This window comes from Schistocerca piceifrons, chromosome 1 (genome assembly GCF_021461385.2).
Source record: "Schistocerca piceifrons isolate TAMUIC-IGC-003096 chromosome 1, iqSchPice1.1, whole genome shotgun sequence".
In the NCBI taxonomy this organism is placed as follows: domain Eukaryota; kingdom Metazoa; phylum Arthropoda; class Insecta; order Orthoptera; family Acrididae; genus Schistocerca; species Schistocerca piceifrons.
In genome coordinates this window covers 647247089-647273345 of record NC_060138.1, presented here as the reverse complement: position 1 = coordinate 647273345, position 26257 = coordinate 647247089, and the positions used below count along the sequence as shown (strand labels likewise).

The 26257-nt window shown below is 37.5% G+C and overlaps 1 protein-coding gene across 1 annotated transcript in view; it reads left to right on the top strand.

The window, feature by feature from the left end:
• Positions 1 to 26257, top strand: part of LOC124805156 (serine/threonine-protein kinase D1) — a 244912-nt gene that overhangs the window by 6858 nt on the left and 211797 nt on the right. The gene's annotated exons all lie outside the window — the stretch shown is intronic.

The following is a 26257-nucleotide window of genomic DNA, read 5'->3' as shown; positions in this document are numbered from 1 at the left end:
ACGAGACTGGAATAGAAGGGAGAACCGATAGAGGTACCCTTCGCCACACACCGTCAGGTGGCTTGCGAAGTATGGATGTAGATATAGATCTCAGTTTGTTTTCACCCTGCTTTGTAATTGTCCATGTTTCTGAGCCATAAGTAAGTACTGGGCATATCAGTGTTATGTAAAGTCAGCTCGTAGGCCCTTGTGATAGAGATAGAATCTTGGATTTAAAATGTCACATTCCAATGTAGCATTGGTTAGAAGCACTTATGCGAGCCATAATTTCATTAAAGGTGGTGCCATTTGCTTCTACCTTAGAGCCCAGATAGGTGAAACATTCCACTCATTCAGATGTCATTCCATCAAGGGTTATTGTGGGCTGTAAGCATTGGTTAGTGCCATTATACATATACTTCCCCTTTCCTTTATTAATTATCAGGCCCATCTTCTCTGCATTCAGTTTTAGAACTGAAAATGCACTTTGTAGATCTCTAAGTGTTCTGCTCATTAAATCCAAGTCATCTGCATATCCCGGCAACTGTACAGACTTATGATAGTACCTCTTGTCTGAATACCTGATTTGTATACCACTTTTTCAAGTGCCAGGTTGAAAAGTAGGCAGGAAAGCTCATCTCCTTGCCTTAGCCCATTTTGAGTGGGAACCTGAGGTGATAGCTTGGACTGCACTCACACAGTACACCAGGTGTACTTTAGAGTGACCTCTATTAAACACACCAATTTTCCAGGCAGTCGAAATTCCTGCATTGCCTCATACGGTTTGGCCCGGTTTATTGTTTCATATGTAGATTTAAAGTCAATGAAAAGATGGTGCACATCAACAATGAATTTAGGGGTCTTTTCTACTATTTGTCGGAGTGTAAATATTGGTTTACAATTGACTTTCCTGGTCCGAACCCACATTGATAGTTTCCAATAATGTCTTCTACTATAGCTGAAAGCCTACTAAACATGATATCTGATAGTACTTTATACATAATATTTAAGAGTGTTATGCCTCAATAGTTGCTGCATTCAAATAGATCTCCTTTCTTATGCATCAGACACACTATCCCTACATTCCATTCTTTTGGCAACTTTTCCTTTTCCCAGATGAGGCACACAATCTTGTGGATCCTGTGATTTAGCTCAATCCTCTAGCTTTCAATAGCTCAGAATTATATTGCCAGTCCTTGGTGCATTATTGTTCTTCAGTCGGGTGATTGCTTTGTTCACTTCTCCTTGGGAAGGGGAAGGTACTTCTGTAGGGACTGGGATATCTTCAATAATGTTCTACCATGGTTCAGTAATTGCCATTAGAGGCAAATAATACAGTATTCTCATCAAAATGAAGATTTCTAAATGTTGCATAATCCCATAGGTGGTCAAGCTGGAACTTCTCCAATTTTGTTGGATTTTGTGCAGAATGTACCAAAGACACCTTTATAAACTTCTGGCAAGTTCCAGCTCCATTAGCAATATGGTGAATGTACTGGAGCCATTTTCACAAGGGGTACTTTATTCTGAATTAAAATTTGTGCAAAAGAAAACCTTAATTTTGGGAAGCCATTCTTCCCAACATAGAATCCTGCAAGTTGCAGCCCTGACATATTTTGTGCAGACCGTGGAGACGAGATAGGTGGCAGTTAGAAAACAGTGCTCATTTCACTGTCTCTTCAAATTTTGCTAAAAGAAATTTCATGAGAAATTTTCCTCATACTTTAACAAAGAATTGGTAGTTAGGAAAAGGCAGTGGAAACATGATCATTTATCAGTGCATTGTCTTCCTGCTTGTAAGCAAATTAGTGAATTGTGATCTCCCCTGCAACTGCATTCACTATGTTACTGGTTTCTGAAGTTCCAAAAATTTTAAATGTACTGAATTTTGCCTATTTGACGTCATGTTTTTTAAAGAATGTACAGTGTCCTGATCTCTCTGTTTTTTGCACTCTCTTATATACAGTACCCAGAGTGGTGAAGTTGTTAGACATTAGAATCTCTTGAACCTTTTCCATGATCTGACAGCTTATGAGAGCCCAATCATCTGCCTTAGATTACTAACTATACTGCTGCCAATTGCAGCTTTCAACTCTTCTAATTCTGCCTGTTCCACTGCCACACCAGCTTCGAGTTATAAGACCAGCTGCTCACTCTCATAATCGAGGAGTGATAGGCTTAACGATTACAGTGCCAGAGGCTAGCCACATCTATATCCAGGCTAGTCACTTCACAGCATCCAACATGAAAAAAACTTTGGCAGTCATTTCTCACTGTTTTGCAGCAGTTTTCACTCTATGTAAGAACATGGTATCCTATGACTACACTCTGAGTAAAATTACTTTGTGGCTGATGTTTCAGTGAGATGAGTGGTGGGGGCATGGGGTCAACCAATCACAACTTTTTCTCATGCTTCAGTGTGCTCACTGTGTTGCCTGTTTTATGGCTACAAGCAGCAGGTCCTTGCCAGATGAAGCAGCTTGCACGAGTTGGGAGGCGGCCAGTTGGGGCAGGCCGCAAGGGCGGCAGGTTTGGGGAAGGGAGCGATATGTGGGGACTTGTGCTTTGTGCTGCTGTAAAAATATGTAAAGAAAGGCAGCACAAATGGTGACAGGTATGGTTAACCTCGTGAGAAAGTCACAGAAATGCTGAAAACCCCAAACTGGCAGACATTTGAAGATCAGTGTCTTGTGTCCCATGAAAGTCTACTTATAATGTTTCAAAAACCTGTATTTCTTTAGGAATCTAAAAATATGCTAGTGACTACTATGTATAATTCCTGCAGGGGCCATGAAGACGATATTAGACTAATTATCATGTGGACTTAGGCATTTGAACAGTCATTCTTCTCAGGCTTCATACTCTAATAGAATGTGAAGAAACTCTAGTACGTGATACAGTGGGAAGTATTGTGTGCCATGAACTGCATAATTGTTTGCACAATATGGATGTTAATGTAGAAGTAGTTTATGCTTGGATGAAGATGCTCAGGTATGTCTTCATTGTGAAACACTGCTTTCACACAGTTAAGAATTTTTACAAATATGTTGTAACATTTTCGACAAAAAGAATCGAAGGAAAGTATCTTCGTGGCTGATCAATGAAAATGTTTGATGAGGCCTGATACAAAACCAGGCCAAAAACTGTTACCACATTTCAGGAAATATTTTTCTGCAGACTAAATTCCTCAGATGTTAATTCCATCTAAACCAGATAAAGTTGGTTAGAGCAATATTTCTGAAGATCTGAACACAAACTTATTGACTGTTTGAATATCACTATTGCAATTTCAATGAATTCATTGATAAAAAGACTATAGACATAAATGATCTGACAGACAACAGACAGGGGGAGCAGCAATCCGCCGCTGTTTTCTGATGATGCTGTGATGTATGGGAAGGTGTTGCCACTGAATGACTGTACCAGGATACAAGATGACTTAGACAAAATTTCTGATCGGTGTGATATATGGCAGCTAGATCTAAATGCAGAAAAATGTAAGTTAATGCTGATGGGTAGGAAAAACAGTCCTGTAATGTTTGAATGCAGCATTAGTAGTGTGCTACTGGACACAGTGAGATCGATTAAATATGTAGGGCTAACATTGCAAAGCAATATGATATGGAACAAGCATGCAAGGATTGTAGTGAGCAATGCAAATAGTTGATGTTGGTTTATTGGGAGAGTTTTAGGAAAGTGTAGTTCATCTGTAAAGAAGACTGCATATAGAACACCAATGTGATCAATTCTTGAGTACTGATTGAGTGTTTGAGATCTCTACCATGTCAGATTAAAGAGGGGGCTGGAAGATTTGTTACCAGTAGGTTTGACCAACATGCAAGTTTTAGAGATGCTTCAGGTGCTCAAGTGGGAATCCATGGAGGGAAGGCAACATTCTTTTCGAGGAATGCTATTGAGAACATTTTCAGGGACTGGCATGTGAAGATGACAGTAGAACGATCCTACTGCTGCCAATGTACATTTCGCATAAGGACCTGGAACACAAGAGAAACTGTGTCTTGTACGGAGGCATGTAGTCATTGTTCTGTCACTCTCTTTGCGGATTGAGCAGGAAGGGAAATTACTAGGAGTGGTACAACTTACCCTTCGCCATGTTCCATGTCAGGGCTTGCAGAGTATGTATGTAGATGTAGATTTGCAGCTTGGTGGACTTCATCCTAATAAACTGAAGCAACATAGTTCAATCAATGTCTTAATTGCTTAGATTACAACATCCTGATGCGAGAAATGAAGGAAAAATTGAATGTATCCAATAGTCAGGATAAAAATTTCATTTTGAGCTTAATTCGTGAGGGTGGGTTCATTAAAATACAGTGGAAGAATTTTGTCTTTTAAAAAGAATGCTAAATGTAGCAAGGAAGTTGAAGGTGGAAAAGGGAAAACAGGTGCATCTAAAACACAGGTGTGGAAAGAAGCTTTAAAAAGACATTATACAAAATGTTCTGAAATTTTTTTAAAATTGGTTTAGTTGGAAAAATTAAAACGTTCTGAAATTTTTTTAAAATTGGTTTAGTTGAAAAATTTGCCCATGTAAAAAAAATAAAATACTTCTATTAGAGCTGGTAGAGAAAATGTAGAGAAGTAGAGCTGCTGCAGAAACTGAAGGAAGTAGTCCTCAAGTCGCATTTTTAAAATTTTGTGAGTTATGTTCAAAATTGTGTTCGACTAAATGCAGCGAGTTCATGCTGAGAGAGAGAGAGAGAGAGAGAGAGAGAGAGAGAGAGAGAGCAGTGGTTCACAATGATTGGGAGACATTTGAAACCACATAATTAATAGTGGGATAATTTATTGAAGAAATAGGTCACAAATTTTTGGTTGTTTGTAGCTATCAGTATCAATATAAGGATTTACCATTGTTTGAAGAAGGTCTCAAACTGGGAGTGTTAATTGTATTTATGGAATTCGCTGAAAACAGTTGAAACACTTAACTCTTAAAAACAGCCAAGTAAAACTTCACCCTGGGTGTAGTTTTGGTTTAACTGTTCAAGTTACTTAAGTTCAACATCATAGAAGTAAAGCTTGTGATTGAGAGTTCTACAGCCAACCATGGACTAACACAGGGCTTAATTCTTGTTTATTTTGTTAGTTGGCTATTGAAGGACCATGAGAAACTTACAAACATTATGATAGACCTGTTTTTGTTGAATAATTTATGCCAGATATTTTCCAGCAATACATTGTGTGTAGGTTAAATAAGATACTACCTTACAGTATTGATATTCCTTGGTGGGAATCAGTTAGAAAAATGAATGGCTCCTGAAGAATTGATTTTTATTTATTTATTTATTTATTTATTTATTTTTTAGAATAATGTACAAGAGATGCCCTGTGATGAAATTTGATCCAAATACTGACATAAAATTTAATTTATTCCATGATAAATTCGTGTCATCATTTGAAAATAACTTTATGTATAAGCTAATCGGATGATATTGAACAGCCATGTAAAAAATTTGATCGCTGGAGGGGTTAAAGTACCTTGTGAAAGTAAAGGGGAAATGTACCTGTTGGCAAGAATAAGTAGTTGGACACTACAGAAACTACTCAAAATTATTTGGAAAAGTTAGGAGATAATCAAGGAACATGCTTATTGTCAGAATTCATTAATTCCGACAACAGATGTAAGGCTGTGTGGAATGTAGTGAAATGAGAGAAGGGACAACCAGTCACATGACAGGATAACAGTACTATTGAATTGAGTGCAAGGGCTATAAATAATGAGTCAATTTAATAATCATTTCTTAAATATGGTAGAAAATGCAGAAACAAACAGTTAAAGAGAAAAATCACAACAGTATGTTGGAAAAAACAACTCCTATGAAATTCAGTCGTCTGAATGTATACGAACTTCTGAAATTAAGAAAATTATATATTCTCTCAAAAATAAAGCTCATCTTGATCTGATGATGTTTCCAACATAGTGCTAAAGATTTGTTCCTGTATAATACGCCCTGTCTTATCTGAAATTATGTATTGATCACTAACACAGGGGATTTTTCCAGAAAGATTGATGTAAGAAAGGTAATACGAGCGATGCCAATAACTACAGACCTATTTCACAACCGATACCATTTTCCAATGTTTTTGAGAAGGTGATGTATTCTAGAGTAGTGTCCCACCTGAGCAACAATAATAGGTTGGTTGGTTCAGGGGATTAAAGGGACCAGACTGCTATGGTCATCGGTTCCAACAATAATACCGTCAGTGTAATCACAGTTTGGATTTTAAGAGTTGTTCTACTGATAATGCTATATACTTGTTCACTTATCAAATTTTTCAACCATTAAATGACAAAAAAGTTATGGTTGGTATTTTCTGTGACCTGTCTAATGCATTTGGCTGTGTGAATCTAACTTACTTAAACAGTAGCACGTGGCACGGTACCCTAGCCCATTTGCTGGTTACCTATATAATGGCTTCCAGGAGCAACAAAATTTTGGTTTTCAATTTTTTTTTGTGTATTTACTGACCAAATTTTAAATGCTGTCACAATCTGCTAAGTAAGAAGTATAGTCTTATATTGAAAGTCTAACACAATAAGACAAGTATTACAATTAGACACTGTGCATTTTTCTTCAGGTGACATAACTGATGGTGTGCAAATGCCTGGGATTTATTCATTCAGTATTTTAGAATGAGAGCACTCAGCAACTTCCAACAAGTTGTTCACATACTTTCAAACCTTTTTCTCAGTGGTGTCCCCCACAGAATGGTCAAAAGGAAAAACATTATCACTTACTAAATTTCCTTCGTTCATGCAGTGAAATGGCAGCATCAGATGTAACATTTTAATTTATTACTTCTTTTACTACCAATTTTAATTTGAAACACAGTATCCGCATATACCACTGAATGTACCTGCAAAATTATATTATTATATGACAAGTAGTTTAGGAGAGATGATATCATAAACATTGAGATACATGATAAATTAGCTTTTGCTTAAAATGCAATGCAAATTACTCAATTTATACTCACCCAGTGTTTGATAATGAGAACACTCGGTGATTTCCAAAAAACTTTAAGCATAATTTCAAACCTTTCCTAAACATTTCTTGCTTACATGCTTAATGCATTGTAATTAGATGTCTGAAGCTCTTTTACCCATGGGAGTTTGACTCTTTAAAAATTGGAGGGTTTACTGGTATTCTTCTAAATAAACTGAGGTTTTATGGGATTGATGATTGATATCATCATATATAACCAAAAGAGTGCAGAAAATTGTACATAGTAACTCAAATTGTTATCAGGAGAGATTACATATGGGGTTCCCCCAGGCTCAATGTTATGTCTGCTATAGTATATGTAAATGATCGTCATTGTTCATTTCTCAAGAACTTTCTGTAAGAATAATATGTGATGCTCACCAACAGTTGTCTTGCAGACATTTGTTGAAGAACTTAGGTTTTCTGACTGTTGTACCACAGTAGGAACAATGGTGCACATAATTACAAGACCAGAAGAATAAATGACGTTCATTACACCATATTAATGTTGTGATAAATGCAGAAAGGGGTACACAACGCTGAAACCAAAATTTTTGATCACTTACTCACTGTTATTGAATGACTGGCAGACACCAAAGTACAATTTGAAAACAAACTCAAAAAGTATCTCCTTGACAATTCCTTTTGTTCTGTAGAATAATTTTGGTTATTGTAATGCGTAAAAGGTGATGGCTAGGAATTACTCACTCACATCTGTAATCTTGTAAATGATCAGCATGTAGCCATATTTATAAAATAATTTGCAGTGTGAATATAAAATTACTCATTCCACATTATTATGATTTGTCATGCAACATGAAACTGACTGACTATAGCATGCATTCATCTGACCATTTGGCACCAGTTTATTGTTTCTGATCTCAGAAGTCCCAAACATCGCTACAGCTGTCTGAAGGTTTCTTGGTTTTGCACGTTTTCTGGTTGTATACCCACTTTCTCGAAGTTTTTTATGGCTGTCACGTAACACAAAATTCTTGCTTTTGGCTTTAAATCAAAGATTTTGAACATGCATTTGCCCCATTTGCAATCACTCATTATTCTTTTGCAGCTATATATGTTTGCACAGTGTATCTAGTCTGTTCTATTCTTGAACATATTTCTTGTTTCAGTTTTTTAAGTGTGCATCCGGTTTTTATAATTTGAACCTAGTGTATTGTGTAAGGCCTGTACCTCCATTTCATTTTAATTCTTTTACTGCTCATCTTTAAGACAGGGTAAGGCCCTTGGATGCATATAGACACACTCAGTATATGACAGAACTGTAATGACGAATTTTGGTATTTATGGAAGAAACACATTTTGTTGTAAATATTTCATCTGATTTCGAAAGGTCTTTCCATTTTCTAAGATTCTTGTTTCGAGGTTTCTTTTTCTAGCCCATTGTCTGCAAGCTTAATCAGTTTGGTAATATATTTAAAGCTGTTCATGCATTTTGTTGTTCCTTATCTGTTATTTAAGTGGGTTATATTCTCCTTGCAAATTTACTTTACTCTGTTTTTCTTAAAGATACTGGCAAATCAGTTTGTTGTGCTACATCATCCAGTACACTAATTTGTTCTGTTGCTGTTTGAGAATCATGTGGTCTTATGGCTATGTAGTCCGCAAGACTGAGTAGTCTATTTCGATGCCATTATTTTTAGTCTTGATTCGAATAGGATTAAACAGGTTACAAAGGTTTAATTCGTTGTGGTTTTTTTATTATTTGTTTATTTATTTATTTTATTCTCCAGTAGTCAGTTGAACAATTGTGGAGAGTCCATCTCTTTGAGAACATTCCTAGAAATTTTATCTTGGGTTTATGTGTTAGGATTTCTATTATAAACCTTAGTAGCTTTTCATCAACACCCATTTCTGTCAGTAAGTTAATTATCTCATCACAATTGATAAAGTCCATATGCTTTCTTAAAATCTATGAAGGTGGATACCTAGTGTCTTCTTTTAAGCATATTACATTGTATTGGTGTTTCAAGATTCTGTATTTGTTCTCCTGTCGACTGACATTTTTGGAATTTTCCTTGTCAGTCTCCCAGTTTATGCTTGACTTGTTCTAGTTTTGAGATGGGTATTGCCAGGATATTGCACTTTGCTGGTGGTCATGAGACGTTACAGTATTTGCTAATGTAGTGTTTGCTTTCTCATGCAGAGAATGAATTAAGGCTGATTTTCAGTTATATTGTAGCTTTTTCCCCCCATATATTTTCTGTAGTCTTCTCCAAAAGCCTTGAAGTTATTAGGTCTGTGAATGTTGTGCCTTTTACTGAGGACCTATTCCTTGTCAAAACATTGGGAAAATTTCTTGCGACAAAGATTTTCGGCAAGTTTGTAGACGGTGACAGTCATATTAGTAATTTGTGTGTTATGCCATTTTGGCTACTTGTGTGACCCTAACCGTTGAGAGGTGAAGGCTATATTAAAATGCAAACTGAGAAATTTGTGGTCTGAATGGGATTCGAAGCTTCGACCCAGTTTACAGGCATGCATTTTACTGCTAGACTACCAGCCAGACTCATACAGTTAGAGTAACCATTAATGACTAGTTAGACTTTATTTTAGTTGGTATAATAAATTAGTTTACATCTGTTAAATAATCTTGTGCAAGTTTGATGTATAATATGTTACTGGTAGCCCTCATAATGCCATTTCTTATTGATGAAATATTCATTCATGTAAGGTGTGAGAGTAATGCCCAAAAGTACTTCATTAGGCTACTTTCCTAAACAGACACTAAATATCAAACAAGACAGCTGCATACAACATAATGTGTCCAGAGAACCCAACATTAAAAATCAGTTTATCCCTTCTGCCAGGTGTTGGTTCAGCTAAAGTACATGCTATACCTGTAGGTGAAATCAGCCAGAACATATTCATGAGTGACATTTGGCCACACAACAATGACATTATGTACCTCAGTTTTGTGTGTCCTTGTATACTGAACTTGTGTCTGACTCAGTGATGTTGGTAATCTGACCATCATAATGTTTCAGTTTTTGTGCAGAAATGGACTAAAACCTGGATACCAATATATTTTACAAAATTTGTCTTCTCTGTTTTATCGCCTTCATTTAGCATAACATATGAGAAATCATGTGGGCCTATATTAGATTTGGAATTGATATTTCCAAGTGTATGTAAATAGTGAATTTGAACTAATGCAGATGTATGTGATATCATCTCCTGTTACATCAGCTACACCCTTACCACAAGCTACTGCAAAGAAGCTTTAGTCACCAGGAAATCCTAAGTCTCCTCCATGATGCTCAAGGTTCTCAAAGATGGAGTCTACTTTTTTAACTGAGATGTTGCTCAATCAGTCCAATAAAGATAGAATGCAATTTTATGGTCCATTGTTGGAAATCAGTTAAAGTAGTGTAATGAAAGGGAACAACATACTTGTTATGATTTGTAAAATCAGGTATAAAGCCATATGAAGTTGCCTTTAGTTCAATTCTACCAGTATCATGCTAGTACAGCACAACTGTAAATGATGTGACGCTTTCACAACTCCAGTGACCTTATATTATTTCCCTTTTAAAACTGATGGCACAGTACTCTGATAAATCAGAATGCAAAATTATTTTGCCCTCCATCAAATTTCTCTTCAGTGCACGAAATTGTAATGCTGTTGCAGACATGGAGGTCTCAGCAACTTTGAAAGTGCAAATGCTTCTGCAATGGTTATGAACTGAGTCATCTTTGTTGCAGTGGAGTTGGTGATGCGTTTGGTAACTACAGCTTTGGAAAGAAATTTGTTCACAGTGTTTACTCCACAGTTTTGGCATTCTTGCTTTGAACAGGTGACATTTTCCATTGTGCAGTGTATTTCAGCAACAATTGCATGTGTATTGCATAGAAATCATGGTGTCTTACGGAAAAGTTTATTCACTAGTAACTATGCATTCTCTTCATATACGCACATGCAGACCTCCTGACCATTCTGTTGTAGGGATTACTTATGGAGTAATAACTCATCTTTAAGAAAGAAACTCTTCATTGTTAAAAAAAATTGCTGTAAAAATGTTGTGTGGTGCTCACCAACAATCATGCTGTAGACATCTGTCGAAGTAGTTGGGCATTCTGAGTACGGCATTCTGCATTCCCTCAAGAAGTCTTTTATAAATAATCCACTGCAGTTCAAAAGAAACAATGATTTACATATTTTCAATATCAGAAAGAAAAATGACCATCATTACTCCACATTGAGGTGTTTTTAGCACAAAAGTGGGTGCACAATACTGCGGCCAAAATTTTTCATCACTTACCCAGTGATATAAAATGTCTGACAGGCAGCAAAGTAAAATTTTAAAATAAACTGAAAAAGTTTCTCCTTAACAATTCCTTCTGTTCTGTTGAATAATTTCTATTCTTGTAATGTCTAAGAAGTGATGCGTAGGAATTACTAACTGTCATCTGTAAACTTGAAAATGATCAGCATGTAGTTATATTTACAAAGTAATTTGTAGTGTGAATATAATATTATTCATTCTACATAATTACAATTTATCATGCAAATGATCCAAGTGACATGAAACTAAGTGTTAGATAGAACGTTTTATTATTACTAAGATCTGTATGTATATGTGACTATTTTGTAGACCTCTTTGATATGCATTTCGATGTACCTGTTCTGCTTTGGAACACTATTTTAAAACGTTTGACATCCTTCCTGCTGGGAGATATCTTGCAAATATCATTATATATAGAGAGAACCTTCATTACATAGCAGATGTCTTGTACAGTTTTATCAGATCTGTCCATGTGTGATGTTTCACCTACAACATTTATTTATTTTTGTTGGTGACAATTTGCTGTAAATTTTCTGTAGTATCACTGTCTGTTTATTCAGTGATTTTTTTTTTATTTTTTTTTATTTTTTTTTAGTGCTTTCTTAACTTGGCATACTGCTTTTTGCCAATGGTTGTGGAGGAATTTGTGAACTTTTGTGTCTTGGTTCTGGTTTTTAAATTTTTCTTCCTCTTGCTGATAATATTTTCATTCTGCAACTCTTTCATGTTGTTCTTCCTTTTCCAGCCAGTGTTGCATTACTTTTCTTCTTTTGATGATACTGTCTTTCTAGTTTTCTCATCTTTCTTTCCCAGCTGTATGAAATGTGGCCACTAGATTTAACCATCATAGAAACATGACCATATTTTGGAGTAAGAATAGACTTGGTAGGTGCTTTATGAAAGCAGAATACTACACCTCATATTTTAGAAACAAACATAAACAGGTGGGAATTGATAGTTAAAATAGACACACTTGTTGATGAAATTAAAGCATAGAAGTTTTCTGTCCAGATGGCATTTTGTCACAGCTTCATACAGAAAACTAGCTTTGCTTCTTAGAGTGTGACTAAAACTGCACAATCAGATTGTTGGCAGCCAGTTTTAGATATGCTTCACAGATAAGCTAGATGCAGTTGTCAGTGCTACCAACTTTGCAAAATACTTTCCTTTGGTTTTGGGGGGAAAAATTGTCACATACCCAACAGAAATTTACAGTTTTGGAGTTTCCTGTTACAGCAGTTTTGGTACTTGAATTTCTATTGCTTAATTTTGCTGTATTTGGAAAACACATATAATTACTTTTTGTTTTTCATACAGCTTTCGCTAGTTTATTAAAAATTTAAATACAAATATCTTGTCCAAAATATTGTGACATGCTCCTACGCTTCCTTGGGCTACACCTATTGATGCTTTTGTTTTTGTATAGCGTTCACTGTCTGATATAATGTACTAGGCCCTATTAGTTAAGTATTGTTTTTGTTGTTGATCCCTTCTGTAATGTCATTTGTGCCATTCAAGTCATCTGTGGTGCTGTGTCTACTTATAAACTACACCTGTCCCTTTATGGGAGAATGGTGGTAGGTTTGTGGTTTTCTTGTCTCTGTCTGCTGTCTGGCAGTAGAACAAGTAGAGTGTTGTTCCAGTTCCACATAGATTTCTTCCTCCACAGATATTCTGTAAGTGTTGGAAGTTTTTTCCCCCTTTCTTTTCTTCTTCCTGTGGCTTCAACTGTTTAGAGTGAAATGCCATTCCTTTCATAATTAAGTATCTGAGTATTTGATTCAGATTTTGAAATATACAGACATTTAAAGAAACTGTGGAATGCTTGAACAGTTTTCTGTTAGTTACTTTGTTATCTGAAATCTTAGTAGATGAAATGTGATATCTATTGAACACTAGCTTCTTCTTCTTTTTCATGCTCTTACTGTTTTCATTTGTTTTTCTACTCAAATTTTCATCGTATCTCATCTCCTGTTGAAGACATTTCAGATTGGTGTGGTTTGGTTTAGCATATTCTATCATGTTTCACTGTTGTTGTTTACTAAAAATTAGCACCTATTCTTTAATAGTTGTCTTGCTTAATTTGAAATTTTATTTCGATTTTCCTTTTATTTTCCTATGTGATCTATTGATTTTTTTGTCATGAGTTTCTTTATTAAATAGCTGATCCTTTGGTCTATATGTGTATGGCAAAGTACAGTTCTAAGGAGTTGAACTGATTGATTAATTTGGTCTTGAAGGCCAACTTATTCTGAAATAAATTCTCATAATCTACTGCTATAAAATGAATCTCACTTATTTCTCATTTCGTGTTAACTTTGCTCATCTACATATACATCCATACTCTGCTAACTACTGTGAAGTGCATGACAGGGGGCACTTCCCACTGTATCAATTGTAGCGGCTTCTTCCCATTCCATCCCTGTTTGAAGTGCGGGAAGAATAATTGTTTGGAGATTAATTGCTCTGTAATTAGCCTAATCTTATTTTTGCGATCCCTAATGGGCTGATGCATAGGGGTTATAATATATTCCAAAATTCATCATTTAAAGCTGGTTGTTGAAATCTCATATGTAGGCTTTCTGTTGATAATTCGTGTCTGTCTTCAGGTATCTGCCAGATAAGTTTCTTCAGCATTTCTGTGAGACACTCCCATTGGCCAAACAAACTTGTGACTATGTATGCTGTCCCATACCTCTTGTTACTCCTATTTGACACAGGTCCCACAAAGTTGAGAAAATTCTGGGGTGGGTCACAGAAGTGATTTGTAAGCATTCTCTTTTGCAGACTGACTATATTTTCCTAGATTCTATCTGTGAATCATAGTCGACACCTGCTTCATCTATTTTTTATTTTTTTTAATTTTATTTTACTTTATTTTTTTTTTTTTAATGCACAATTTTATATTTCTCAATACTTAAAGCTGGTTGTCAATCTTTGCACACTTTGAAATCTTGTCAAGATCTGACTGAATACTTGTGCAGATTTTTTCAGAAAGTGCGTCATTGTAGATAATTAACATCATCTGTGTACAGTCTGAGGTTGCTATGAATGTTGATATTCCCTGCAAGGTTATTAATACACACTTCCCTGGGGGCACACTTGAGTTAATTTTACAGCTGTGGATGACTCTCCATCCAAGATAACTTGCTGCGTCGTCCTTATGTAAACATTTTCTTTCCAGTAAAATTTCACTTGGTACCCCATAGAGTCCTAATTATGATAATAAGAGTAGGTGTACTGATTAGTCAAATGCTTCAAAGGTTTTTCGGAACTTGGAGATACTGTGTCTACCTGACTGCCTTGTTCTATGGCTTTCAGAATATCTTATGATAAAAGTGTGAGTTTTTGGATTCCAAGGAGGTAGGCATGGAGGTGGTTGTTATGTTCAAGATACCTCATTACATTTGAGCTTAGAATATGTTCTAAGATTCTGCAACAAATGGATATCAGGGATACTGGACAGTAGATTTGTGAATCACCTCCGCTAACCTTCGTGTAGAAAGGTCTGATGAGTGCTTTCTTCTAACTACTGGGCATGATTTTTTATTCGCGGTATCTACAGTAGATTATGGTTAAAAGAGGGGCTAACATGGCCACAGATTTGATGTAGAATATTGTAGCTATTTGACTGGTCCCTGGAACTTTCATTGATTGTAGCAGTTTCAGTTGTTTCTCAACATTTAACATCACTTTGAAATGGTGCAAGAATTAAAGTAAAGCAATGCTTCTAGTTTTTCCTTCATAAATCAACATTTGAAAAAAGAGTTAAGAATTTTTGCTTTGCTTTGTAACCTTAATTTTGGATCCCAGCTCGGCTGAGATTGTCTGGACACTAACTTTGGTACCAATAACAGTGTTTATGTATGACCAGAATTTCTTTGGGTTTTGTGAGAGTTTTTTTTTTAATAATATTCTGCTACACTAGTCATGGCAGCCTTAATGCTTTGTCCTCTTAACAGCGAGATGCATTTCATGAGTATATTTCTATCTATAGCCAATGCTTTGTTTAACACCTATTGTGCAGTAGGCTCTGTTCCTTTGAAGTTTCTTTACAGTTACTTTATAGCGTAGAGGGGTCCTCTCAACAATTTTACTAGATACACAGCTATAAAGTGCATGGTATTGTTTTAAACCCCCTCCCACGGTTCTACATGCTGCTCTTCAGTGCTAAATGTTTGGATTTCTTTATTAAGACAAGACACTCTTGCCTCTTTATGTAATTTGTTGAATATGTAAATTTGTCTGCTTGTTTTAGTTGTCCTTAGTGCTCTGGTAATCATTGTTGTTAAAACTGCCTGATGATCACTGATACCAGTTATAGTGTGGACATTCTCAAAGAGGTTAGATGTGTTAGTTGATTTCAAGTCCAGTATTTTTCCGTCAGGAATGGTGTCCTGAGCTATTTGTTGTATACAGTTCTCAGGAAGACATTTTATAGTGTTTCACAGAACCTCTTTTCACACCCACCATTTAAAAATCTGTAATTTTCCTAATTGATTGTTGGATGATTAAAGTCTACTCCAATGTTAACATGATTGGAGAACTTTCATACAAGTGATCCTAGGTTTTCTCTAAAGTTTATGGTTAAATCTAAGATCATTTTAAATTGGAAAGTGATTTTGAAACATCACATCTTTCTTGCATGTAATAAAATGTAATCAGTTTCGTTTTCAATTATATTTGGCCTTTGTTAAGTGAACATTTTATTTTTTTCTTGTGTTTTAAAGATAAATATGTTGTTCTTTTCAGCAAATTCACCCCAGGCAGCTCGTAACTCTTCTGTGATTACGTGCATGATGAGCATCAGGCCCCAGACCATTATAGTACTTCTTTCTTTCCTGTGGTGCAGTATCACTCTTAGATTATATCTTTCCTTGGACTTGGTCTCTAGGACAGATTTCCTGCCAGCAACCTAACTTGCTTTAGGGACAGTGATTATGGCTTTTCCTATTTTGTCATGTTGTTTTCACCACCTGTTTCGGTTAACTCACTTTTGGTCCCCACATCTGGGTTTGATCTCCATTTTTTCAAAGGTTTTTGCAGAAGTGTGGATCGTGTGGGAAAAGTTGTCGAGCAAGGTAGAGCCAGTCCACGTGGGAACTCAGTCAGGTACCTATGTGGTAGTAGCCCCCTGATGAAGCCGAGAACCCACTATCGATGCCTGAGCTGTGATTTCTCCATGCATGTCAAGGAGAGCTGCCTTTCCCTTTGGGGTGATGGGACTCTGGGCAGTGGCCTTCAAGCCAGGTGCCCATTGCTTTGGCTGATTTTGGCACCAGCAGGAAAGTCCTCATTTGGAGTAGGTGTCATTGTAGTAGATATCGGGTATAGTGAAAAGACCAGCCGATAGTCATGGGGCTCTGGCAGTCTCGACAGACCTGAATTTTCAGTGCAGATACTTAAAATCTTAAGAACTTTCCCTTCTTGACATGTCATGGAAAAATTTTCACCAGGACTTAACATTGCAGACAGATGTAGAACTATCTGAACAGTTGGAGAAATGAGGGCTCCACTCCTTATATTCTGTATCTGAAGGCCCTTCAGACAACAGGGTTATCACTGGAGAACTCCTCTTCACTTTTGAGAAGAATTTGCTTTCTGTCAAAATTAAAATCATGGTGTACCATTCTGATGTGAAGCCGTATTTCCCACCCTTGATGGTGTTCTTTAAATGTCAGCACTTCAGACGTATGTCTTCTTGGTGAACAAATGACACAACTTGTGGAGACTGTGATTGGCCACTTCATGAAAACTTTACATTTGAGGTAGCACCTTTGTGTGGAAACACAGAAATGAGCATCCTTCCCAGTCCCCAAAGTGTGCTACCATACTTAAGGAACACAAAATCCAGAAACTTAAAATCTCTGATCATCTCTCATATTTAGAAACTCAGAGAAAGTACTCTACTGTGGCCAGGTCATTGGCATTACCTCAAGTATTTACTCCCTCCATTCTCCCAATGTCGACCTCTGGTAGTCTTGCAAATAAATCGAGCCTTGGAGCCGATATACCCCCTCCTCTGGTGGTTTCTGCAGCACCATCTTCTAGGTCCTAGACTCCATGCATCTGGCTGTAGAAGCAGCATGCTCCTCCAATGTCTACTGATAACATTGTTCCCTTTAGGGAAACCTCTACCTGGAAATCTACAGATCAGCTACCCAAACACCAGCCAGTGACTGAGGTAGCCATGGACTGTGGGTCTCAAAGTTGCCTGATCTTCTTCAGTTTCTAACTGCACAGTGGATCAGCTTTCCCAAGAGTCCCAACCTTCTAAAATAGTTAAGGAGAAAAATTAGAAATCTCAGCAGAAAGCTACGCTGGTGTCCATATAAATGCCAGATCTCCCAATGCCGTTGGAATCTGAACTATAATCATTGATGTTGTTCCACCCATAATGATGAGAGACATGATGGCGGGATGTGACATGCTCTCTAGGTCCCTTCACACCTAACCAGGACACTCTTACTCTGCATTCTGTGGGAACAATACTGGCCCCGAGAGAACATCTGGAGGCTTCTGTGCATTGATTTGCACAGATGTCATTGTGAGTGGATATCCCTCTATACCACACTGGAAGCAATAGCATTGCAAGTGCAAATTATCCCAGCAATCACCATTTGTAACATTTATTTACTCTCAGGCGGGGTATTTACTTAACATGAGGTGGTCACTTAAATCTCTCAATTCTCCCTCACTTGGGCATTTCAATGTGCACCACCCTGTGTGGTGAGGAATACAGTGTTGTCTGGTAGGTACATACAACTTCATTCAGACTCCAAATTGTCTCATCAATGATGACACTGCTACCCACATTATTGGCACCTATGATACCTTTTCGGCTGTCAACATTACAGTCTCTTCTCCCAGTCTTGTGACCTTGCAACAATGGTCTCTATGCAATGATTTTTGACAGTGACCACGTTTGGTGATCTTGTTATTTCCTTGGTATCACCAAATGTACCACTTGCCATGTTGGACTCTCAGAATGGGTACCTGGCATTTGTTTACCTCTACCATCATCTTCGTCTTCTCTTCACTAGTTTTCATTGAAAAATTATGGGAAATGCGTCTGTTGTGATCACCTATGCTGCTGGAAATGCTATCCCCCTTTCTACTGGGGGCTGGTACCATAGTCAACCAGAGACATTGCAACAGCTATTCAGGACTGTTGTAGGCCCTGCATCCTCTACATTTACAGCTAACTCTTCATCTATACTCTGCAAACCACTTTGAACTGTATAGCACAGGGTACATCCCATTGTACCAGTTATAAGAGTCTCTTCCCTTTCCATGCACATATGGAGGAAGACAGTTCAAACCCATGAGGCCATCATGATTTAGGTTTTCTGTGGTTTCCCTTCTCTGAAGGGTAGCACAAATGGTAAAAACTCGTGTCATCTGCAAAAAAAGTACTAGTGAAAGGTCTTTCACATGAATAAGGAACAGTAGAGGACCCAAAATTGAACGCTGTGGGACTCTCTTTGTAATAACTCCCCATTCAATAGAATTCACCACCCTCCCAACATTATTTGTGGTACTCAGCACAACTTTTTGCTTTCTGCTCGTTAAGTATGATTCAAACCAGCTGTGTGTATAGCCTTCAATTCCATAAAACCTGAGTTTTTCTAAGAGTGTGACATGATCCACACAGTCAAATTCCTTGGAAAGATCACAGAAATTACCAACTGGCAATAATTTGTTATTTAGGGCCTGGGTTTTGTGGGGTAAATGTGTAGATAGCATTCTCAGTTGAGTAACCCTTCCGGAATCCGAACTGTGACATGCTGAGTAAATTATTTTCACTTAAATGTGAGACTACCCTTAAATACATAACATTTTCGAATATTTTAGAAAATGAAGTCAACAGTGAGATTGGTCTATAATTATTTAAGTCACTCTTGTCCCCTCTCTTATGAAGAGGTTTGACAATTGCGTATTTCAATCTGTCTAAAAAAATTTCCTGTGCCAGCGAAGCGTTACATATATCACTAAGGACTCGATGTATTAAATTAGAACAACACTTCAGAATTCTCTTAGAGACTCCATCAACACCACATGAGCTCTTGTTTTTCAGTATATTTATAATTCCCTTAATTTCAGTGGGGGATGCCTGTGCTATTTCTAAAGGCCTAAAGTCCTGAGGAATGACATTTTGACATATTTTTTTGCTTCTTCAACTGGACTCTCTATCACTATTTTTTCTGCTACATTTAGAAAGTGACTGTTAAAAATACTTGCAACTTGTGAATCATCACTCACATCATCATCATTTAACTTTATTGCCTGTCCATATATTTCCCTCTTCCTCTTACACAATATCTTAATTCCCTTAGTAATCCATGACTTACTTGCCTTTGTAATGGCTTTTTTGGATAACATTTCAGAAAAGCAACTCTCAAATATTGAGACAAATTTACAGTGAAATAAATTGAATTTGGCATCAACATCGTTTTCTGTGTATACTTCATCCCATTCTACCTCTTCTCTGTACCCTGTTCGCATCAATAAGCCTCCCTGCCTTGTATGAACCAGCCTGAAGCCTGTAAGGCGCTATATGTGTTATTTCCATTACCTGTGCATCATGATCAGATAGCCCATTAACAACTGGGTACATATTAATTGTTTCTGCCTGAGCACTGTCTATGAAAATGTTAGTGATAAGTGATCTACTATCCTGCTGCACACGAGTTGGGAAATTTACAACAGACACTAGATTGAAACAACCAAACAAAGATTCTAGCTCATTTTTCCTATCTATATCTTTTAAGAAATCTACATTACAATCACCACAAACCTCCAACTGCTTCTTTTTGTCTGACAGGTAGTTCAATAATGCCTCTAGATTTTTCATGAACAGCTGAAAGTTACCTTGAGGGGATCAGTAGATTGTTGCAATTACTGTTGTTGTTGTTGTGGTGGTCTTCAGTCCTGAGACTGGTTTGATGCAGCTCTCCATGCTACTCCATCCTGTGCAAGCTTCTTCATCTCCCACTACATACTGCAGCCTACATCCTTCTGAATCTGCTTAGTGTATTCATCTCTTGGTCTCCCTCTATGATTTTTACCCTCCACGCTGCCCTCCAGTACTAAATTGGTGATCCCTTGATGCCTCAGAACAAGTCCTATCAACCGATCTCTTCTTCTGGTCAAGTTGTGCCACAAACTCCTCTTCTCCCCAGTTCTATTCAGTACCTCCTCATTAGTTATGTGATCTAAGCATCTAATCTTCAGAATTCTTCTGTAGCACCACATTTCGAAAGCTTCTATTCTCTTCTTGTCTAAACGGTTTATCATCCATGTTCCACTTCCATACATGGCTACACCCCATACAAATACTTTCAGAAACGACTTCCTGACACTTAAATCTATACTCAATGTTAACAAATTTCTCTTCTTCAGAAACACTTTCCTTGCCATTGCCAGTCTACATTTTATATCCTCTCTACTTCGACTATCATCAGTTATTTTGCTCCCTAAATAACAAAACTCCATTACTACTTTAAGCGTCTCACTTCCTAATCTAATTCCCTCAGCATCACCCGACTTAATTCGACTACATTTCGTTATCCTTGTTTTGCTTTTGTTGATGTTCATCTTATATCCTCCTTTCAAGACACTGTCCATTCCGTTCAACTGCTTTTCCAAGTCCTTTGCTGTCTCTCACAGAATTACAATGTCATCGGCAAAGCTCAAAGTTTTTATTTCTTCTCCATGGATTTTAATACCTACTCTGAACTTTTCTTTTGTTTCCTTTACTGCTTGCTCAAAATACAGATTAAATAGCATTGGGGAGAGGCTACAACCCTGTCTCAGTCACTTCTCAACCATTGCTTCCCTTCTATATTACAATATATTGTAGTAGTAACTTACAATCACATGCTTCAAGGATCTGATCTACACAAAAACTATTTGTTTCAATATTTTTTACTTTGTGTCTAGTTTTTATATAAGTAGCAACTCCTCCTCTTTCCATGTTGACTCTACATGAATAAGATGCTAATCTGTTATCCCCTAAATTTAACTTCTACATCCCTGTGGTTACATGGTGTTCATAGAGACACAAAACATCTATACCTTCAGAATTTACCCCACTTTCTATCTTATTTTTCAATCCTCTAATGTTCTGATGAAACACACAAATTTTATTTCTTTGAATACTGCGACAGACATTATGGCACTGTTCTGTTTTAATCTCTTTCAGTACTCTCTGTCTGTAACCTGACTGTAACCTAAAAAATCTGTCCCTCTGACTCCAGTAATCACAGGTATTTTGTCTTGTTTGGATGCGCCCCCCTCTCTCCCCCCCTACATTTTCTGCAAGAAGATCAACTAACCTATCCTTCCCCCTCCTTATTCAGGTGCAGGCCACAACTAGTGTAACCCCACCTCCCAATTGCATCAACAGGCACAGCACAGATATGAGATTTAATGTCTGCCAACAGTAAACTCCCCCCCCACACCCCCCAAGCTTTCTGTTAACACGGTAGTCAGCTGTATTAACCCAGGGCTGGTCATGGTGCCGCAAAACATCCACAAAGCCCACAAGAGTGTGAGCTGTTGCTGCTCGTATTACATCCAGGTCACACCTAATACTATAGTCCGAATTGCTAGCCAGACTGTTTCCTGCTCCTCCTAAAGTAAGAACATGGTCCTCACAATCAAAATCTTTGCACAGGGTCCCTAGGTTTTCTGTAACCTGGCTAAGCTTAGCACTAGGTTTCACAATGCTTGTGACCTGGTACTCGACTCCTAACCTATCCTGTAGCAACTGGCCTACACCTCTTCCATGACTGCTACCTAACATCGGGACTCTTTTCTTTCTGCTTGACTTTACTCCCAGCCTAGCATTAAAATTGTTACTAAGAGTCCACTGCGCCCTACTTTGCTCAAAAACTGTTTGAGGCTCTTCTACTTCAGGTAACGAATCAAACTGATTGCTCACTGGAATCTGAAAAGTGATTTCTGGGGTTTTCTCCTTCTGACTACGACTTGTTACTTGTTCCCAGCTCCCATTGTCTCTTTCCTCCTTCAACCTGTCTAATTCGAAGTACACCATTTCTAGTTTAGCCTGAAGGGCACAAATCTTTTTTACCTGTTTCACAATTTTCTTGTCACGGCTACGTAATCTACAACTCCATTTTCGACCCTCATCTGGTACTATAACAGCTTCCCTGCTACAATCCCCCCAGTGAAACACTAACCCACAATCCTGACATTTCACTCCCGTGCTCGCTAATCTACGACATCATCCACATTTGTCACACGTGATGGCAGATTAAGCAATATAAATTACACTACAAACAAACAACACAAATACAAACAATACAAATTTCACTACAAACAATTCCACTACACCAATTAATAATTAGTAGAAAGTAAATTAGCTTCCGGTGAGATAAACAGAGAACTTCTTTTTTCATACTAGGGGCATCAATGCCCAAATGCTTGGGTGAGTTTGTCAGTTGTAAGTGTTTCATTCCTTGAGTAACCAGACCACAAATTGGGACCGATCTATTTCAAGGACCTAAAGTTTGTCATCCCCATTACCATTTTGCTTTTGTTCCTGTTGTTTCATTAGGAGTATCAGGGTACTACCATAATTTACACTGAGGGCTCTAAAACCATGGATAGAACAAGATATCCTTTCAAAACTCCCACTGGTCTGGATCGGTGTTACAAGGAACATGCGTTTTTTTGGCAGAGTAACAGAGCCCTACATTTTATTAAACAGACGCCCCCCTGGACCATGTTTTAATTTATAGAGACTCAGTGAGCAGTGTTCAGGATATTCATTGGTGTAACTCTTACCACTCTGTAATTTCTGTTATTTAGTCTTATCTCTGACCTTAGTTGTACTATGTGCTCAGTGTCCCAATTCATGATGATAACCCGAGAAATGAACTGAATACTGTTTGCCTAGAGAAGCCATTACTCACCTAACATCCACTTTGATGATCGCAGGTGTGGATTTGCAGGTGCAAATCAGATCTCTCTGGTGGGCTACTGGTCCCTCTAATAAACTCCATGCTCACAAGGAAATTGGTTTCTATTTCAGCTCTAGCATTTTAAAAAGTTCTTGTGGTGGGGGCGGGGTAAGGTGACCAGGATTAGTCTCTCCCGCCACGTACTAAGCCTACCTCCTCTGCCAGATACCATGGTCATCCCTCTTTTACTTTGTTTTAATTACTTTTATCTGTCATGCTTTATTATACTTTTTTTAAAGTGTGTCCTATCATATAGCACTCTGATGAAGACAAAATCTTAAGGATTCCTTAGCCTTGGTGCTATTAGATGATATTGATGAATAATTGAAAAGGTTTTTATGTTTCCACAAAGAGAGTTGTCCTATTCCCACCTTTAACATTTAATTGTCCTGGATCAAGGAAAGGATGATTGTGGGAGGGATGCCTCCTGCATTCTGTGTCCTAGAGACACTTAACTATACCCATCCACCTTCCGACCTCATTATTTCTCTCACTTTATTTTATTATGGTCATTTCTACTGGTATTACATTTTTAGCCTTTTCACTTTGTCTTACAGATCTCCTGGTTGGAAGGAGTTATTTATTCTATTTTCTTACCCTGTATCAGGTTGGTGGGGGTCAGAAAAATGGGAGGTGCCTCTCATCTCATGCTGAGAGTTGGGGGAACCGTTTTCTACTCTCTGATCTGCAGACTGGCCCACCCCATGTATACTTTTACCTTTCTTTAAATTATTCCTGATCTCTGGCATCAACATTGCTTTCAGTACCTCGATTTTACCACTCATACATACTGTTATTTCAAAATCAATTTCTGACTGACATAACTAACTTAAGATGAGCTCAGCTGCTGCTGAGGCTGCTACCTTGCCACAACCCTCCTTTCGAACTACCTACCTGCAATAGGCTCAAGAAAGATATTGTTTGCATTGCACTTGTGTGGTCTTTACCACATATATCAGTTTGAACTGACATGGCAGATAGTATATACTAAGGAGATTGTGTATGAGTAGCCAAAGAGATTTGTTGAAAAACATCAACTGGCAAACACTTAAGACAGGTGCCTGATATTCCTGAAAACATATTTCAGAAAATTCCAAAGGCATGTTTCAAGTTGTAATATAGGAACATTCTTCAGCCCTCTGTATATCACTCCCATAGAGACTGTGAAGATAAATTGAGAATAGTACATGCTCGCACGGTATAGTGGAGTGTGTTACCCTGTGACATTGAGTGCACTGCTCATCGCTATGAAAAGTGGATGTTGTTGAGGTTTAATCGCTTTTGATCACTACCAAATGGAATGTGTAAATAACTGTGTACATAGCCTACAGTATGGAAAATAAAACTAAAAGTTGAGACACTGTTAAAACAGCAAAAAAGTCTGCATAAAAAACTGGAGTATAATTCATACCAAGTAAATCTCCAATACTTCACTATAGTATCATTCACTGAGTTTATTGTTTTTCATGCTGTAATGCTGTGTTCCCTATTTTCCTTCTTGTTTTGAAAATTTATTCGTTACGTGAATCTGTCCAAAGGCTGCCTTTAACACCTTAGTACTATCAAAGACATGATGCTATTAGTTTTTGTGTGTTTGCTCTCCTCTGAACTTTGAACTGAGTGACCCAGCCAGCTATAGTGGGACCTGCCAAAAAATGATGCAGCTTGGAATTTTTCACAATAACACAGCATTACCAAAGGTGAGAGGAGCAATAAATGACAGAAAGAAACCCTAGGTTTGGATTTGTAGCCAGACACTTACCCTCCTAGCCATGAATTTTTTATTGCGTAGTGGAGTAATGATACCTCCATAGAATGTTGTCCTTTTTTTCTTTGAAATTATTCTTTTAGCCTTCTCAAGTGGTGGTGGGGGGGAGAGTTTCTGTAGAAGCCGATGTGCATGAGGCGTCTATACGGTTAGAAGCCCCTACCTACAAACCTTGGATAGAGGGCTTATTAAATTTCTGCTCCTTTATGAACACACTGCTGATGGTTTATCAATGAATTCTTCATTGTGAATACAATATGTTCCTTTTTAGTTTAGTAAAAAACCACCATGCTCTTAAGATTTTGTGTTAATATTCAAAATGCAGGGATTTTATAAAGCTAGCTCTGTGTACATTGTACTTCAAGGGATCAAAGAATGAAACATAAGCTGCAAATGTTTTCCATCTCATTGTGCGAAAGTTGTGATAAATATCTTGCTGGTTGAAGAACTGCCATCAAAACTGTGAAATTCCAAGTCATTGTCTGAGTGAAGGCAATCATGTTAGATTTAATATCTGTCTCCTTGTTTTCTGAACACTCTGGAGAACTCCCACTAGCACGTATGTGTAATTGAAATTTTTAATTTTTTCCTTACTCTTACATGTTATGATCACCAACTCCTCACAAAATTGTCTAAGTGGCAGCTGAAGACAATATGTGGACTAGCACTGGCAGGCTTTCACAGTATCTATTATGCTTGTATGCATAGGCAGTTCACAAGCTTGGACAGTATTCGGAAGCTGGCAAAGGACAACAGTTGACCAAATGTCTGCTTGTGAAATTCATACTCACATTGCTCTCTGAGATCCATATGTTTTCTGCCGCATGGTGCAACCGGTATATAACTGAAGAAGTGTTCACATAAATATAAGCTATTTCTCATGGTGGAACAGAGATTTCCAAACACATAGGATGAAGGAAGACCATTCCCATGGATAATTAGTGCATGCTTTGAATACATATTACTGTTTCTCATGCTCAGTATATGAAGGAAACAAAAGAAGCTATAATATTTTGTGTAATAAAATTTAGTCTCTGCCACACACCTTTAGTGATTCACCACGTTTGGCTGTGTATGTAAACTCAGACCATGTTCACCATGAGAAGCAGCCACTGTTGACTTTCTGTCATTGCTTAGCAAGGTTTGAAAATGGGGGAAATAATTCATGATTAATCTCTAATGGCATGATGCTGTAAGGGACAGAGTTATTCT